General features: G+C 53.2%; 1 long non-coding RNA gene across 2 annotated transcripts in view; it reads right to left on the bottom strand.

Annotated features, from left to right (window-relative positions):
- Nucleotides 1–1,322: 1,322 nt before the first annotated feature.
- Nucleotides 1,323–19,074, bottom strand: part of LOC119619314 (uncharacterized) — a 36,143-nt gene continuing 18,391 nt past the window's right edge. The window contains exons 2-4 of one of the 2 annotated variants that reach the window (XR_012090926.1): nt 4,856–13,214; nt 4,367–4,515; nt 1,323–3,239 (exon numbers count right to left, since the gene is read on the bottom strand). This is a non-coding gene — a long non-coding RNA (uncharacterized lncRNA). Of the gene's footprint in view, nt 4,516–4,855; nt 13,215–19,074 lie in introns of both variants that reach the window. The other variant, XR_012090925.1, reaches the window with a different exon arrangement.

Genomic DNA, 19,074 nt, shown 5'->3' on the forward strand with positions numbered 1-19,074 from the left:
CATATTGGTCAGGCTGGTCTCAAACTCCTGACCTCAGGTGATCCGTCCACCTCAGCCTCTCAAAGTGCTGGGATTACAGGTGTGAGCCACTGTGCCCGGCGTGGCTCTCACTTTCATGTTCTTTCCATGTAATCACACATGAATGGTTATCACAAGATCTCACAGGGAAATCATTTAGCAAGCGAGTCTCAGTTTTTAAAAGGAAGGTGTTTGTGTTTTATTAGCATCTGTAATTGATCAGACCATGTAGTTAAACCCCTAAGAAGACTTAAGGTCTTGTCTCCCTCAGCTGGGACTTCTGTGACAAATGCCACAGATTAAACAACAGGTCTCACAGTTCTGGAGGCTGGAAGTTCAAGACCAAGCTGCTGGTCAGTCGTGTTCCTAGTGAGGTCTGTCTTCCTGGTTTGCGGATAGCTGCCTTCTCATTGTATCCTCAGGTGGCGAGGAGAGAGAGAGTGAGCTAGCTCTCTTCTTTCTTCTTATAAAGGCACTAACCTCATTATAGGGCCCACTCTGATAACCTTATTACCTCTGAGTCCTCACCTCCTAACACCATAGGAGGTTAGGGTTTCAACATTTTAATGTTGATAAATACTCAGTTCATAAGGGGTCTGCACCTGCGGTCCATATAGGTCAGTTTTATTTCCAGCAGAATAATGGTGAGCTGTACTACCGTTACAACTGCCTGTATGCAGGCAGCCCATATTTATGGCTTTCCATAATGGCTTTATTCTTTCCCAAAATGGCATTTTTATTTTACTTACTGTATGTGTGATTAATACATTCTCACAGGTCAAAATAAAAATAACCAAAAAGTCCCCTGCTGGCTTGGTGCCTGGCTTCCTACAACCTCACCAGGAGCAGCCAGTGTGACCCGTTTCATGCGGGTCCTGGAGATATTTTATGTAGTTACAAGCAATTGCATATCTATTTCCTGTTTTGGCATAAATGTTAGCACACCATACGTACATTGTTCTCTACCTTATTTTTATGTAATAAGTTGGAGATATTTCCGTATCTCCAGGAGGAAGGAGATACGAAAACAATTTCTTTTTGTGTGTGTGCCACATAGCAAAGACATTTCCTGATTTTTTTAATGGTAGAATACACATAACGTAAAATTCACCATCTTAACCAATGGTTAAAATTCACCATCTTAACCATTTTACTAATAAGCGTACAGTTCAGTGATATTCAGCACATTTGCATTGTTGCACAACCATCACCACCACCAACCTCCAGAGCTTTTTTTGTCTTGCAAAATCAAAACTCCGTCCCCGTTAAACACTAACTGCCTGTTCTCCTTTTTCCCTCAGCCCCGACACCCACCATTCTATTGTCCGTCTCTATGCGTATGACTACTCTAAGAAACTCAGACAAGTACAATCATTTGTCCTTTTGTGACTGTCTTTTTTTTTTTTTTTTTGAGACAGAATCTTGTTCTATCGCCCAGTCTGGAGTGCAGTGGTGCGATCTCAGCTCACTGCAACTTGCGCCTCCTGGGCTCAAGTGATTCTCCTGCTTCAACTTCCTGAGTAGCTGGGATCACAGGCATGCACCACTGCGCCCAGCTAATTTTTTGTTTGTTTGTTTGTTTGTTTGTATTTTTAGTAGAAATAGAGTTTCACCGTGTTGGTCAGGCTGGGCTCACTGTGCCCGGCCTGTGACTGTTTTATTTTACTGAGCATATTGTCTTCAAGGTTCATCCATGCGGTAGCATGTGCCAGAACTCCTTCCTTTCTAAAGGTGAATAATATTTCATTGCATGTAGAGACCGCATTGTATTTATCCATTGACCTGTTGGTGGACGTTTGGGTTGTTTCCATCTTTGGGCTGTTGTGAATGATGCTGCTGTGAACACAAGTGTGCAGATTTCCTCATTTTTCAACCACGGCAGGGGGTTCCACACAGCAGAATCTGGTACGTATACTCTCCACGGTGCACATTTACCATGGCAGGCTGTTCCACGCAGCAGAGCCTGGTACGTATACTCTCCACGGTGCACATTTACCATGGCAGGCTGTTCCACGCAGCAGAGCCTGGTACGTATACTCTCCACGGTGCACATTTACCATGGCAGGCTGTTCCACGCAGCAGAGCCTGGTACGTATACTCTCCACGGTGCACATTTACCATGGCAGGCTGTTCCACGCAGCAGAGGCTGGTATACCTACTCTCCACGGTGCACATTTAGGGAGTGTCAGTTTTTCACTAACACCAACAGCTGCAACAGTAGTCTTGTGCGCAGGTGACTGCACATGTGCGACTCTGTAATTGTAGGAACAGTTCTAGAGGTGGAATGGCTGCATCAAATGGAACGTGCGTTTGTAACTTGGTTACCCCAAGTCTCTAAGGCATTTTTGTTTGGCAGCTGTTAGAAGCTGGTTTCGGATCAAATCTTGCAAATGGCGAGAGGGTTGTGGGTGTCTTTATCAGGCTGGAGCTGTGGAAAGAATTTGCCCCTTTCAGACCTTGATCTCCGTTGGGGTTACATCTTTAAAGGCACCGTCTTTCCACTTTGGAAATGGAACATGGTGCCCCACTTGCTGTGGTGACGGACACTAGAGGGCGGAGTTCTCCAGCTTTTAGGCAATGTGAAGGCTCAGTCCAATTCTCTGCTTCTGCAACTACAGAGATGATTATTTGGGACCACTGGATGGGGAGAAGAAAGTCGGTGCTTCCCAAGGGGTACTGCACAGGACAGAGAACCAGTATTGGAGATCAGACAGGCTCGGGGGATTGGGAGATGGAAGCCATCGCCTTTACCTTGGGCATTTCATCTTAGGTCCCATGGAAACAGGGGCCCTGGGTTGCTGCTTACCATTTCTTTCAAACAGATAACGGCATACAGTAAGTCCTCAATTTCATCACAGGTTCCTGGAAACTGACTTTAAGCAAGACAACATATAATGAAACCAGTTTTACCCCAGGCTAGTTGATATAAACAAGAGTTAAATTCCTATGGCGTAGGCCAGGCACAGTGGCTCACACCAGTAATCCTAGCACTTTGGGAAGCCAAAGTGGGCAGATCACCTGAGGCTGGAAGTTCAAGACCAGCCTGACCAACATGGAGAAACACCGTCTCTACTAAAAATACAAAATTAGCTGGGCGTGGTGGCGCGTGCCTGTAATCCCAGCTACTCAGGAGGCTGAGGCAGAAGAATCACTTGAACCCGGGAGGCGGGTGAGCCGAGATCGCACCGTTGCACTCCAGCCTGGACAATAAGAGTGGAACTCTGAAAAAAAACATTCCTAAGGCATATTTCTGTTATCAAAACATCACCAGAATAGGCATGCTGGCTCAAACCTATAATCCCAGCACTTTGGGAGGCTGAGGTGGGCAGATCTTTTGAGGCCAGGAGTTCAAAACCAGCCTGGGCGACATGATGAAACCCCATCTCTACAAAAAATACCCCCAAATTAGCCAGGAAAGGTGTTGTGTGCCTATGGTCCCAGCTACTTTGGAGGCTGAGGTCAGAGGATCGCGTGAGCCTCAGAGGCCAAGTTTGTGGTGACCTGTGATCACACCACCACACTTCAGCCTGGGCGACAGAGCGAAACCGTATTTCCAAAAAAACCCCACAAATAAATCAAAAAACACCACCAAATTTCTAAAGACCCAAACACTTCTGATATTAAACATTGAAACAAATGTAAACTATCCCTACATGTAGAGGTAGCTATACCTACATAGGAAGGATTAATACAAACAAGGGAGATAATTATCTACCCAATGTTTGGGAAGCCTGCGAGTGATGGCGGTGGTAGTGGTGGTGGTGAAATCAAGAAATCAATGTCTCCAAAGCACAAGCTGTTGGGAGCACCTCCTCCCACCACACAGCTAAAAGACAAGCGACCGTGAGTATGGCAGCTCCCAGAGCACCCGCATACGCGGCGTTTGTTGTCATGTGTTTGTGTGATTACCGTAGGCTTTATAATTTGTATTTGATAATAATTTGTTTTCATTTATTCACTCATTTTCCAACTTGCTTTCTCCAGTTCAGGGTGGCAGGTGGCCAGGGCCCATCCCGGCAGCTCAGGGCCAAGGCGGGCACCCGCCCTGGATAGGATGGGCCTCTGTGGGACACCCACACTCACTCAGACTGGGCCCATGTAGACACGCCGTGAGCCTGAGGTGTGCACTTGGGATGTGGGAGGAAACTAGAGCACCTGGAGAAAACCCACGTGGACGTGGGGAGACCTCCTCAACGCTCCCTACGATGAAACGATGGGATTTGAGGACCTGCTGTATTTATTTGTCCCAACCCAGTGGCCCTGGCCTTCAGTGCACGGTAGTCGCTGCTGCTGGGCGCACATCCCCTCACGCTCAGTCCATTGACCAGGACTGGCCACATGGCCTCACCTGGCTGTGGGCGGTGGCTTCTGTCCTGGGGCAGGCAGCTGCTTAGGTCTGGAGATGAGCCCCACCTCCAGGTGCAGCTGCTCCAGGTGTGGAAACCCGGCTCTACCTCGTGGGGAGCGTCTGCTGTGGGCCACAACCTTGCTGGGAGGCTGCAGGGGATGGGGGATGGGGGGATAAGAGGGGTGGTGCTGAGGCTTTCGCTCCCTGGCAGTGACCAGCCAGCCCTCCCCAGTGCAGCTCCCCCCTCCCCATCCTTCCCTCCTGGCAGTGACCAGCCAGCCCTCCCCAGTGCAGCTCCCCCCTCCCCATCCTTCCCTCCTGGCAGTGACCAGCCAGCCCTCCCCAGTGCAGCTCCTCCCTCCCCATCCTTCCCTCCTGGCAGTGACCAGCCAGCCCTCCCCAGTGCAGCTCCCCCTCCCCATCCTTCCCTCCATCTGGAACACAGCACGGGGGCTGCCCTCCAGCCCTCGGTGTACAGGGCTTGTGCACCTTGGCTTGCAGGGCATTTGGGGGATCCCAGTGGGGCAGCTGCCAGCTGGAGAGATGCTGGTGCCGAGCCGTGCTGCTCCTGGGGGCAGGCTGGGTAGGGGCTGAGGGGCCGCAGTGAGGGGTCCACAGTCATCCAGGAACCACAGGGCTCTCACCTGGCAGGGCTCCTAGGCATGTTGATGGAGGAAGGTTTTCCTCAGTCCTCTCCCCCAGCCCTTATCAGGCAGTACCCCCACCCGCCATACTGTCTCTTGCCTGGGTCTCAGGTGGTCGGTGCTCTGTCTGGCCCCTGCCTCTCCCTCTGTCCCTTCAGCTGAAGCGGGCTCCACTCCTTCCCAGGACTTCCCGTGCGGTCTGAAGCATGATCACATCCGGTCTGACCCTCCCTCACCCCTCCCTCGCCACCCCAGGAGGAAGTAGAGGCTGAGTGTCCATGCCCCACAGCCGAGCAGCCACCCTTGCCTTTGGCCCCGCCTTGGCCTGCCTGGCGGCCGTCCTGTCACCTGTCACTCAGCCCTTGCTGTCTGCTGGGCACCTGCCCTGCAGGTGGGGTGCATGGCAGACCCGTGAGTGCCCACCACGCCTCGCCATTCAGGAAGCCACCCAGGTGCTCTGGGCAGTGTTGGGGCAGGGTGTGTCTGTGCGGTGTTCGCATGTGTCCGCTGTCCTGACCGGGGGCAGGGCCACGTCCCACACATCTTTCTGCCTAACGTATGATGTGGCAAAGACACGTCCTGGTGCCTCTCCAGGGTGGGCACGTCTGTGATGCTGGGCTCTGTGACACCAAGGCCCAGGACCTGCTCAGCCCTGGGAACACGGAACAAGGCCCAGGACCTGCTCAGCCCCGGGAACATGGAACTGGAGGGGACCTTGAGGTGGCTGGACCAGCCCCTTGTCTTATAGACAGGGAGACAGCAGAAAGGGAGATGGAGTCACTGGCCAGGACCCCAGCTGTGAGTGGGAGGCGGACCAGGACTTGAGTGTCCTGACCCACCTCCTCCTTGTGCTGGGCCCACTCTCAGAAACTGGGTTTGAAGCAGGGCAGGGAGGGCAGAATGGCTGTGATGTGGTGAGGCTCTGTGTCCCCACCCAAATCTCACATCGAATTGTAATCCCCACGTGTCGAAGGAGGGAGGTGATTGGATCCTGGGGGCGGTTTCCTCCATGCGGTTCTCATGATAGTGAGTGAGTTCTCATGGGATCTGATGGTTTTATAAGGGGCTCTTCGCCCTTCGCTCGCTCTTGCTCTCTCTCTCCTGCCGCCATGTGAAGAAGGTGCCTACTTCCCCTTCAGCCATGACTGTAAGTTTCCTGAGGCCTCCCCAGCCATGCAGAACTCTGCGTCAGTGAAAACTTTCCTTTAGAAATTACCCAGTCTCAAGGAAGTGTTTTTTTTTTTTTTTTAAAGACAGAGTTTTTGCTCTGTCACCTAGGCTGGAGTGCAGTGGTGTGATCTCGGCTCACTAGTGATACCGAGCCCTCTTTGTCCCTCTGCTTCCCAGTGGTTTCCTCTTGCACCTGGGACTTAGCAAATCCTAATGCATGTGGGGGCCAGCGGCAGTGACTGTAGTCCCCTTGGCAGGCGAAGGCCTGTGAGCAGCTGGTGCTATGTCTGGCATTCTAGGCAGCTCCTGGCTCTCCGGTGGATCCTCCTGTTGCCTGCTGGGCCAGCCTCAAGTCGGCCCTTCCAACTCTGTAAAACTCGGAAGCCCCTTAGGACAGACACTGTGCCACTGACCCCTTCTCTGTGTTCCAGGGCCCGGTACAATGAGGTGATCATGGAATTAAACAGAACAGAACCGTGAGGTGTCCACCAGGTCACGCCAGGATGCACTGGATCCACCTGTGATTTTGGCACCAGTTTAAACAGTGTCACCTCATTCTGTGCTTCTCCTGATGAGTCTGCCTTCTGGCCGATGTATCTCTGGGAGGCAGGTGCAGACCCCTCTTGACTATGAGCTCTGGGGACAGAGCTCTTTATGTAGCCAAGGTCTGGCCGGGCACGGTGGCTCATACCTGTAATCCCAGCACTTTGGGAGGCCGAGGCCAGAGGACTGCTTGAGGCCAGGAGTTTGAGAACAGCCTGGGCAACATAGCAACACCCCGTCTCTACAAAAAACAAATAAAAATTAGCCAAGTGTGCTTGTAGTCCTAGCTACACCAGAGGCTGAAATGGGAGGATCACTTGGGAACAGGAGGTCGAGGCTGCAGTGAGCTCTGATTGTGCCACTGCACTCCAGCCTGGGCAACACAGTGAGACCCTGTCTCAAAAAAAAAAAAAGTGGCCAAGGTCCTTTCCCAGGACGTCTCAAACAAAAATAAATTAGCTGGGCATGGTGGTGCACATCTGTAATCCCAGCTACTCAGGAGGCTGAGGTGGAAGAATTGCTGGAATCCGGGAGGCAGAGGTTGCGGTGAGCTGAGATCACACCAATGCACTCCAGCTTGGGCAACAGAGTGGAACTGTCTCAAGAGAAAAAAAAAAAAAGGCGGTTAAATATATGTAATGTAAAGGTTACCATTTTAACCATTTCTAAGTGTATAGTTCTGCGGCATAAAGTGTATTCACGCTGTTTGCCACCATCACTGCCACGTCACGGTCAGTTTTGTGTCATCTTGGTTAGGCGCCAGTCCCCAGGGACTCAAACACGAGGCAAAGTGTTGCCGTGAAGGTGTCCTGTGCGTGTGATTGACATCTACAATCCGTCCACCTTGAGTAAAGGAGGAGATCCTGAATGACGTGGGTGGGACTTGTCTAATCAATCAAAGGCCTGAAGAACAAAAATGAGGTTTCTTGAGAAGAAGAAATTCTGCCTCAAAACTGCAACTTCAACTCCTGCCTGAGTTTTCAGCCTGCTGGCTCATCTACAAATGTTGGATTTGCCAGCCACCACTATTGATATCGATATCTATATGTATTTCTTAATATCTGTATTTATATCCCTTCTTGGCTCTGCTCCTCCCTGCCTGTCACAGAGTCTGTCTGCTTGCCAGACTCTCCTACGGGAATGGAGCCCCCTGAAGTCAGGACTTGTCTTTTTTATAGCTGTATCCAGTCAGCTAGTGTGGCACACGGTAGGTACTTAATAAAAACACAGCTACTTTCTAATTTCTCCGGCACTCACATGGAAGTGGCTTGAACAGTAGACGCATGGGAGAGAGTTATTCCTGGCATCCTGATGGCCTGGTGTGCATCTCGGGTAATTCACACACTATCTTACCTTCGCCCTCTCCTTGTTAATATCACCCAGCCCTACCTATTCTAGGTGACTGCATTCACTCTGGTGAAGGGAGTAAGTTCTCTGGGAACCTTCATTTGCTGAATCAATGTGGCCACCTAGGGTTTCTGCTTGGATGTGTTCCTGACACATCCGCCCCAATCTCCAGCCCTGGGTGGATGGCTCCTCTTAAGTGTTCCCATTGCTCCTAGGAATCCGCTCTAGTCTCAGACCCACCACATTCATTCATTCATTCATCGATCCATCCATTCAACAATCTATGTTCAATGCGTCTTCCCATTTAGCACTGGGGATACAGTGGTGAACAAAAGAGATGACAATTCCTGCCCTCATGGAACTTACCTTCTAGTAGGGAAGGCAGACCATACACAAGATAAATAAGGGGACTGACTATACTGAATGTTAGAGAATAACGTGTGTTCAGGAGGAAAAGAACTGCCAGAGGAGAGGAGGGTGTGAGATGTGTGGAAGTCCTCATGCATTGGTCAGCTCTTGTTGTGATAATGCTACATAACAAACATCCCTAAGTTCCAGTGGCTTCCACCCACTCTTTTGGGTCTGTAGTTTGTTTGGGTGGCTCCACCTCAGGCATTGGGTTGGGTTAGGCCCACTCCATGTGTTACCCTTCTGAGGTTCAGACAGAGGGAACAGTGTCTACATGGGCACAGCCTTCTCGAGGTGCAGGGCTCAACCGTGCACACACATTGAACGCCTTCAGCTGGACATGGCCACATCTGCTCACACTCCATTGCTCAATGCAAGTCACAAGTCAAGCAACAAGTCACAAGGGTGGGGATACACACTCTGCCCATAGTGAGCCATGGCAGCGTCGCTCACAAGGTGGGTGCTGTTGTTCGAATGCTTCTCTCAAGAAGCCTGTGTTGGAAACTTATTCCCCAAGGCCACAGTGTTGGGAGGTGGGCCTAATGGGAGTGATTCAGCCCTGGGGTGACTTGGTGAGAGGCAGGGCCCTCATGAAGGGATGAGTGCTATAATCGCGAGAGTAGGTTTGTTATCACGAAGCTGGGTTCCTTACGAAAGGGTGCATCGGGTCCCCCCGCTCTTTTGCCCTCTCTTTGCTCTTCCACCTTCTGCTACAGGATGACACAGCAGGAAGGCCCACCTGCCAACTTCTCAGCCTCCAGAACTGGGAGGAAATAAAGTTCTGTTCTTTCTAAAGTGTGTAGTCTGTGGTATTCTGTTATAGCAGCACAAAATGGATTATGACAACAGGTTTGCGGTACAGACCTCAAGGAAATTAGTGCACCAGCCATGCAGAGAACTGCAGCGAGAGCTCTCTGCAGTGGAAACAGGCCGTGCAAAGGCCCTGAGGTAGAAGGGCACATGCGCCTCGGAGAACCCCAAGTGGCCAGCATGGCAGGAGCATTGGGAACAAGGGGAGGCTGGGGCTGGGTCTGTAAGGCACTGCAGGTCACCGTAAAGAATTTGGCTTTTCCCCTGGGTAAGAAGGGAAATCAGGCAAAATGTGGAGCCCAGGAGGGGCCCGATGCAATCCTGGTTTTAGGGATTGCCCCAGCTGCTGGGAGGAGAATAGACTTGGAGGCAAGACCATACATAGGAACCCAGGGAGGCACGAACGGCAACCATCCAGCCAGGGGACAGTGGTGTTGTGGGCAAGCTGGTGGGGTGGTGAGGAATGGGTGAAGTCTGGACACTGTGTGCAGGTAGAGGTGACAGAATTAGCTGATAAATCGGGGTGGGGTGTGTCTCAGTCTGCTTGGGCTGCCATACAGAATACCACAGACTGAGTGATTTAAATTACAGAAATTTTTTATCTCGGTTCTGGAGGCTGAAAGTCTGAGATGAAAGTATCAGAAGGGCTGGCTCTTCCTGAGTCCTCTCTCCGTGGTTTGCGGACAGCCGCTTTCTCCCTGTGTCCTCACAGGGCCTTTCCTCTGGGCACACACATCCCTGGTGTCTCTCTCTCTTTTCTTATAAGGACACCAGTCCTACTGGATTAGGGCCCCCTGCTTGTGACCTAATGTAATGTTGATTACCTCCTCTTATCTCCAAATACAGTCACCCTGGGGTTAGGGCTGTGGTGGTTCATGCCTGTAATCCCAGCTGCTAGGGAGGCCCCAGGCACGAGGATCACTTCAGCCCAGGAGTTCGAGTCCAGCCTGGGCAACATAGTGAGAGGCCGTTTCTTTAAAAAAAAAAAAAAAAAAAAAAAAAAAGGAAGTCTTGCTCTGTTGCCCAGGCTGGAGTGCAGTGGCTTGATCTTGGCTCAATGCAACTTCTGCCTCCTGGGTTCAAGCGATCCTCTTGCCTCAGCCTCCTGAGTAGCTAGGATTACAGGTGCTGCCACCACACCCGCCTAATTTTTGTGTTTTTAGTAGAGACAGGGTTTCGCCATGTTGGCCAGGCTGGTCTCAAACTCCTGACCTCATGTGATCCACCCATCTCGGCCTTCCAAAGTGCTGGGATTACAAGCGTAAGCCACTGCGCCTGGCCAAGAATGAAGTTCTGATAGCTGGGATAAGAAAGCCTGTGGGAAGAGCCGGTTTCAGACACGCTAGGTCTAAGACACTGCATCTGACACTGCTCCGCATCCAAGGGGAGCCGTGGAGAAGCCAGCTGGGTGCGTAGGGCGGAGCCAGCGCACGGGAAATAGGAAGTGATGAGGTCAACCGGCTGGTCCAAGTGTGGACGGAAGTAGAGGATGCAAGCACCGAGGCCCAGGGGCCCCCAGCATTGGTGGGAAGGAGCCCGCGGAGGAGCTCGCGGGGCGGGAGAAGCAGGGCGCATCCTGGAGGCCAGGTGGGGCCAGTGCGCCCAGAAGGGGCGTGGCCCGCCGACAGCCGCCCAGGAGGCCGGGGGAGGCCGCAAGCCGAGGGCCGCACTTGGCAACGTGGAGAGGCGTTTTTGGTGGAGTCATGGGGCTTGACTGGTGAGAACAGGAGGGGAAATTGCAGATGGGCTCCCGCATACTCAAGGACCAGGGCTGACTCATCGTTCACCGTGTGTGACCAGGGCCCCGTGTGGCCGGCTGTCACTCGGTATCCAGTTACCCTGGGCAGACCGCTGGTGGCACCCCCTGGCCAGAGGCCACAGGAACACACACACCTGCAGGCGACCAGGCCGGACTGCTCGCCCCGTGGGGAACTGAGGGTGTTTCAGTAACAGGGTGTTATGGGACAGGGGTTGGGTGGCTTGGAAAAGGCCTAGGGTGGGGTTTGTTTTACATTGGGGTGGTGAGGGCGCAGCGGCCCAGTAGGATTCTCTAACAGGTCAGCAGTCACTCATTTAGCAAGAGGAGGGGCGTCCAGTGTTTCGTGGGCCTTGCGGTGACCTTGCTTTTGTGCTTAGACATGATTACGGGTGGCCTTGCTTCGTCTCCTTCTGCCATGGTCTCGTGGCCCCTGTCTCAGCTGGCGTTCCAGGAGGTTGTTTACGTCCAGGAGGAAAGCAGAAGCCTGGCGCTGAGCATCAGGGTGGTTCTGGACGCCGAGGCCGTGCTGTGTCCCTTCTCATCACAGATGAGTTTCTGGGCAGTTTTCCCAGCTAGTGCAGACCCACACTGACTGAGAACCGAAATCTTTGCACATGAAAAAATTAACTCCCGTGGCCGGGTGTGGTGGCTCACAACTGTAATCTCAGCGCTTTGGGAGGCCAAGGCAGGAAGATCGCTTGAGGCCAGGAGTTCGAGGCCAGCCTGGGCAACATAGGGATACCCTGTCTGTACATAAATAACAAATAAAAAGAAAAACAGAGGCCCTGCAGCTGCCTCTGAGCCCACGGAACTTAAGGGGGCCGTCTCCGAGGGGCCGCACTACCTGCCTCCCTGCTCTTGGGGTTTTGGTCCATTCGGCCCACGTGAGAGCCAGGAGTGCCACAGTTGACATCCTCAGTGAGATCGGCCCCAGTTGCCTGCACCAGCAACCCTCTCATGGAGGAGCCTTTGGTGGCTTTGCTCCTCACCCTGCCTCCCGCCCCCTCACTCACTCCTGCTTCCCAGGTCACCTTCCAAAGGCCCCACACCTGCCTTCTCCTCTCGATCCCCACCTTTGGGGGAGCTAACACCCCCCGGCAGCCCACCTCCCTGCTTTCCCTCAAAAGCACCGCTCTCCAGGTGTCCACAGGCGGCGGGGGATTGGGGGGCTTGTTAGCGCCTTCGCCTTGACCAGGCACGTGGAGTCATGGAGCCAGAGCCTGGCTCTGAGAGCGCCTGCTTGTGACCGCAGGCCCGGCCACCATGTCATTTCCCTTCGAGGCAGGACGGAACCGCCGGGGGTGGGTAAGGTGGGCCGTCCTGCTCGGGAGCCAAAGGTAAACCAGCCTTGTCCTCAGGCCCAGAGCGATGTCCGGCCTCCTCGGTGAGCCTGGGTTGATTCCTGGAGACACCATCCACGCGTCATCTGTCACTAAGCACCCACTGTGTCCCACACCCTCAGCCATGTCGCCTGTCACTGGCGGCTTGAGCGTTCCCTTCCAGAGGGTCTGAAAAATAATTGTCCACTCAGAGGTCTTTGAAGGGGAAGCGAGTGCCCGGGGTGGGCTAGGACCGCAGATTGGATCTTGAGGACTGGCAGCGCAGCGGTGTTTTGTGCAGAAAAGCAAAGGGAGACGTTCCGCGCTCAGACCACACGAGGAGGGCAGCATTGTGGCGGGCTTGGCCCGGGCTCTGCCTCTGGAAGCTTCCAGGAGCTTCCTGTAACTTTCCGGATGGTGCCGAAGTTGCTTCCACGGCACCCGGGTCGCCATGGTTTTGACTGTGGGGAGTCCGGAGTCCACTCAGGTGAAGCACTCAGGCCACCCCTGGTGTGGTGACAGCAGCAGCGTCACCGTCACGGGTGATGTGTCAACAGCTCCTCTCCCTCCTCCAGCACTTGCCTAGGAACTGTTCATTTCTCTGAACGCAGCGAATGCCCAGGGCTTGAGCCCCCTTTGCCTGCCTCCAATCATTCCTGGGTCAGGTGGGCTAAGAACAAACACACAGTGAGTGTTCAATCTTGCCCGGTGACTGACTGCCGAAGGCTCTGTGCAGCTTCACTCCGGATGTCTGAAAGGCCCTCACTGGGCTGTGCGGCGGCTCCTGCAGGGCCAGCCCCGGCTTCCTCCAGGGCACTGCCGGGAGAGCCCCAGCTCTCCGGGTAAACCTGTGGGATGTGGCCTCGGTGAGAAAGGGAATCACCCATCTTCACACTGACACTGAGCGAAGAAAAGGTAAAACCCACAGCAAAGGAACCACGTTAGAGTTACAAATGTTAACAGTGGAATAAATCCAGAGGAAAGAACAAAAGAAAGATTTGAAACCAGCCTGGCCAACATGGTGAATCACTGTCTCTACTAAAAATACAAAAATTAGCCAGGTGTGGTGGCGAGCACCTGTAATCCCAGCTACTCAGGAGGCTGAGCCAGGAGAATTGCTTGAACCCGGGAGGTGGAGGTTGCAGTGAGCCGAGATTGTACCACTGCACTCCAGCCTGGGTGACAGAGGGAGACTCCATGTCAAAAAAAAAAAAAGATATGAGCAGAAATGAATGAAATAAAAAACGACATACTGTAGAGAGGATCAATGAAGCCAAAATCTAATACACTTGATAAACCACCCCAATTAATCAGGAAAAAGGTGGGGACAAATAAACCAGAAGAGGGATGAGAAAAAGAACAAACTGCCCACCACGATCGCGAGGCCGGAGGGGATCACAAGGGATCCGAGCACCCCGGGGGATGCTGCATGCCTGTGAGTGTGATATCTACACGAAGGAGGATTTTCTAAAAACCAGAAGTCCTATAGCCATTAAAAAATGGAATCAGTAGGAAATAAAAAGCCCCAAATAGAAAATAACATTCCCAGATGTTAACTGGTGAGTTTTACCAACAAGTAAGAACAGTTTCAATTTTATAGAAACTCTTCCAAAGAAAAGAAAATTAGAAAACATGCTTCCCTCTCCTCCCATTTTGTTCATTTATTTTTATTTGAGACAGGGTCTGGCTCCGTTGCCCAGGCTGGAGTGCAGTGGTGCAATCTCTGCTCACTGTAACCTCTGCCTCCTGGGCTCAAGTCATCGTCCCACCTCAGCCTCCTGAGTAGCTGGGATTACAGGTGCGTGCCATCACATCCATTTAATTTTTGTATTTTTTGTAAAGGTGGGGTTTCGCCATGTTGCCCAGGCAGGTCTCAAACTCCTGTGCTCAAGCCATCCACCCTCCTCAGCCTCCCAAAGCACTGGGATTACAGGGGTGAGCCACTGCGCCCGGCCCACCCCCTGTTTTATAAGGCGGTTATAACCTTGGTATCAAAACCAGATAAGGACAATACAAGATAGATTTACAGGCCAGCTGCATTCAGAGCATAGGTGGAAAATGCTAACCGTAACAGAGCTGAACCCACCGTCCCATCTAGCGCTCCTGGGGTGCCCCCACCTATCCTGGTGGGAGCCTCAGGCTGAGCTGCCCCGATCCCAAGGGCTCTGCCACATGGTTCCCCGAAGGGGCCAGAAAGACACATCAGAAAGCTGGGGACGGGGTGAGGGAGGCCATCATCCTTTGGAGCAGATTTGGCCACCTGGAGATGAGAAGAGCCAGTTCTGCAAAGTACTCTCCCTCCCTTCTTCACCTCCCTTTCACTTCCCTGGGGTTGTACCTCCCAACAAAGCATCCACACCCAGACGTCTCCCCAGGCTCCCTCTTCTTGGAAACCTGAGCTAAGACAGTAACTAAGCTGGGTTGGTTACAGTCATGTGAGATTGGTTTAGCATTAGACAACTGATTCATAAAGTTCTTTGTATTAACATATTAAAAGAGAAGAAGATGTATGACCTTTTCAGTAACGCAGAAGCAATTTCAGAGAAAATGATATCTACGTAACAACCAGAGCAGCGAGCACCTTCTTTTTGGGTCATGATTCAGGCACATCAACTGTAAAAGAACATGTTTGAGACAATCAGGGTTATCTGACGAGGGACTAGGTTTTAGATGACATCAAGAAATTGTTAGGAATCCTGTCAAACACGAGAGGGAATTTGCGCTTATTTTATAAAGAAACGTTAGATTTGTAAGAGAGGCAACTGAAGTGCGTGGGGGTGAAATGACGTGGCATCTGCGCTTTGCTTTAAAATACTCCAGTAAAGAAAAAACCAAGAGAAGCGGGAAGCGGGGCAAAATTCTCCTAATTGTTGGATCTGGCTGATGAGTATGTGAAGGGCTCATTTTTCTGTGGTCTCTACTTTTGAGACTGTGTAAACATTTTCGTGATAAAAATAAACTCAATGAAGTAGCATTTGCCGCCACCGTAAAAGTGACACCCAGTGATGGGCACATTAAGGGCTGGTTGGCAGGGGGAGGGCGGGGCATCACTGGCTCTGTCCCAGTCACCCATGACCTGCACGTTCTGGCAGTGGTGAGCGCCCAGTGTGTGCTGTGGGACAGAATTGTCTCTCAACCCTCCCAAGAGGATCCTCTCCCCAACCTAACTCTAGCCTTGGAGGGCCTCGGGGGTCTGTGGCACACTCTGCCTGCCGGCTTTGTTCTGGAAGGGGCTGGGGGGCATGACCGGCCCCACGTTCCACTCTGAGGACAGCTCGGGGGTCTGCGGGGGACCATCCTGTCTAACCTGCTGACCTCGAGGGGAAGCAGGGCAAGGGCTTAGCTCAGGCACATTCCCTGCTGAGCCGCAACAATGCCGCATCCGCCCTACACAGGCGGATTTGTGTGTGAGCCCCAGGGGCCCTGGAGTGGAAAATTGCAGCGCCGGCCTTTGTGGGGCAGACTGCTGGCGTTATGGGAATCCTTTAGATGAAGTGAATGTCGCCTTTGTGTGAGGGGCTGGCATTGAGCTCGGGTGCAGCGGAGCGGCAAATCGCTGAGGACAGGCTTAAGCTAGGCCGCGGAAACAATGCGGGGAGCGGAGGAGCCATCGCAGAGGCCGGGAAAAACCTCCCGACAGGTTCCATCTGCAGAGACATTCGAGAAAAACGACCTCCTAGACAGTGGCTTACACACCCCCAGGCACACACACCACGGACACACACACCACACACCACAGATATACCCCACACACACCCCACACCACATATACAACATACACATCACACACACCCCACACACATCACACACCAGATACATCACACACATATCACATACACCACACAGACACACACCACAGATAAACCACACACACCCCACACCCCACACACATCACACACCAGATACATGACACACACATCACATACACCACACAGACACACACCACAGATAAACTACACACACCCCACACCACATATATAACACACACACCACACAGACACACACCACAGATAAACCACAAACACACACCACACACACCACACACACATCACACACCAGATACACGACACACATCACACACACCACAGATATACCACACATACCCCACACACACCCCACACCACATATGCAACACACACATCACACACACCACACAGACACACACCACAGATAAACCACACACACACCACACATACATCACACCAGATACATGACACACGTCACACACACCACACAGACACACATCACAGACAAACCACACACACACCAACTGCACATACATCATATACCACACACACATCACACACATCACAGACACACCATACACACCACACACCACACACCACACTCATCACAGAAACATCACACACCACACATATGCCACACACACATTCTACACACCCCACACATCACATAAACACCACACACACACCACTCACATCACACGTCATATATACACCACACACCACATAAACACCACACACACCACATACCACACACATCACACACACACACCCCACACACCACACATATCAAATATACACCACACCCCTGCACATGCTCCCAGACTGGTTGGAGCCCTGCCCTCGCACCCCAGCACCCACACATCTCCTCCAGCCCCTTCTCTACCCTCAGGAGCCCCGTGCAGCCCACACTGGGTCCTGCCCAGCCCCTGGGCCGGGAGGGACGGTCCCCCTGCCATCCCCAGCGCTGCCCACCCTGCAGAGCATCCTCAGGCAGCCGGGCTCCACACCTGCGAAAGGCCTGAGGCCCCGGCTGCAGGTCCCACTCGGCTGCAGGTCCTGCCGAGGCAGCCAATGGCCTTGAGGCCTCTCCCAGGTGGGACGGCCCCCGCGAGGACTGGTGGGCGCAGGGGCCAGCCCTGCCCATCGGCGTGCTCAGCTGTGGGAGGCACGTGGCTTTTCTTTCTCTGATCTCTGGCAAAGTCTTACTTTTTCTTCCCCGGGGGGCGAGGGTGGGGCCTGTGCTGGCACTGCGCTGAGCCAGGCATGCTGGGCTGGCGCCTCCCTTGCCAGGGTACAGATGGCCTAGATGGGGCCCGTGTGGAGGCTGCGTCCCTCCGACCCTGCCGCCTGCGCAGTCCCTGCATCTGTGTGGGGGGCCCAGCGGCAGTGGCCCTGGGCGGGGCTGGGACCGAGGGTCAGGCCGGATGGAGCTGCGTGGTGGCACTCGGCCCGTATTCTCCCTGCGGCCACTGAGACCCCAGGTGGGCACTGGCACCTTGGATGATGCCCAGGTCCCCTCACAGTCTCTTCAGTGACCCCCCCACCCTCAGCCTTCTCTGGAAACTGCAGTGACCTCCTCCCACAGCCCCTCAACCCAAGGCGGGTCCTTTGGGGCCCACTGGGCGCTCTGGCTGGGCCTGCCCTGGGCTGGTCACGCTCGCCAGGGTCTCGGTCCAGTGCACAGGCAGGGGTGACGGTGACTCTCCAGGAGGCCAGGAAAACCACGAGACATCCAGTGAGGAAGGGCTGCCCATGCCCAGGGACGTCCAGTGAGGAAGGGCCGCTCGTGCCCAGGGTGACCGTGTTTGCACAGACCCCAGTGTGCCCGCGGGGCTGAGCTGTTTGCCTACCCCCGTGCCCTCCCCAGGTGGGAGGCTGCAGGAGCAGCCTTGTTCTTACTCTTTCCAGCCCTGGCCTGGGAGGCAGACACTTGACTCGCAGCCCTTGGCTTCCGTGCCAGGCTGCCTGGAGAGGTCAGCGTCTTCTGGGAGGGGGCCTTAGGGCCTACTGGGCAGACCTCTCTCTCCACGATCCTTCCCGTCCCCAGGCGGACCTTCCCCTGACCCAGCTCACACCAGCCTGGGGCCTGTGTACTGGGGTCGGGCTCCAGCAGGCTGTCCCAGGCAGGCCCCAGGGAGCCCTGTGCCACTGGGCAGTGGTGTGGGAGGCACAGAAAGAAGCTCACCTCACTCTTCAGACCTCCTGGCGGGGACCCTTGTTTCCTACATCCTCTCTACCTTGGGGTCCCAGCGTTGCTGGTGACAAGGCTGGCTGCAGGTTTTGGCTCAGAGGCAGACTGAGGGCAGAGCCAAAGGGCTCCAGGCCTCCCGAAACAGCCTCGGTCCACTCACACTTGGAGGGCTGCCAGAGGCCGCTGGACGCCAGCAAGGAGCTCGAGGCTCCCCAGGCCGGTGGTGCCCCAGGGTATTTGACACCAGAGTGAGTCACGGTTTTGAATATTCCATCCTCCATACTGAAAAATTATTTTCAGGATAGTTATGTAATAATCACGGATAATCATGATTTTCTTGATTCATTCTTTAAAGCAATTAACAGAAAAAAGAATGCATTTCAATGTTAAAGATATTCAAATGCAGCCAATTCTTTCATGCATGAGCTAACATCTCAACTTCAGCACTACACCTCCGTTTGTGCTCCGGTTTCACAGTCTTCCATTTGAAACACAGAATGAAAACACCAAGAGGTCATGTAGAATGACAGAACTGAAATAATTCCAGCTCGGTTTCTTTGTGAGTGCTGCTGTTGTTGCTTTTTTTTTTTTTTTTTTTTTGAGACAGAGTCTCGCTCTGTTGCCTGGGCTAGAGTGCAGTGGCACGACCTCGGCTCACTTCAAGTTCCGCCTCCCGGATTTACGCCATTCTTCTACCTCAGCCTCCTGAGTAGCTGGGACTACAGGCGCCCGCCACTGCACCTGGCTAAGTTTTTGTATTTTTTTAGTAGA

Source organism: Chlorocebus sabaeus, chromosome 2 (genome assembly GCF_047675955.1).
Source record: "Chlorocebus sabaeus isolate Y175 chromosome 2, mChlSab1.0.hap1, whole genome shotgun sequence".
In the NCBI taxonomy this organism is placed as follows: domain Eukaryota; kingdom Metazoa; phylum Chordata; class Mammalia; order Primates; family Cercopithecidae; genus Chlorocebus; species Chlorocebus sabaeus.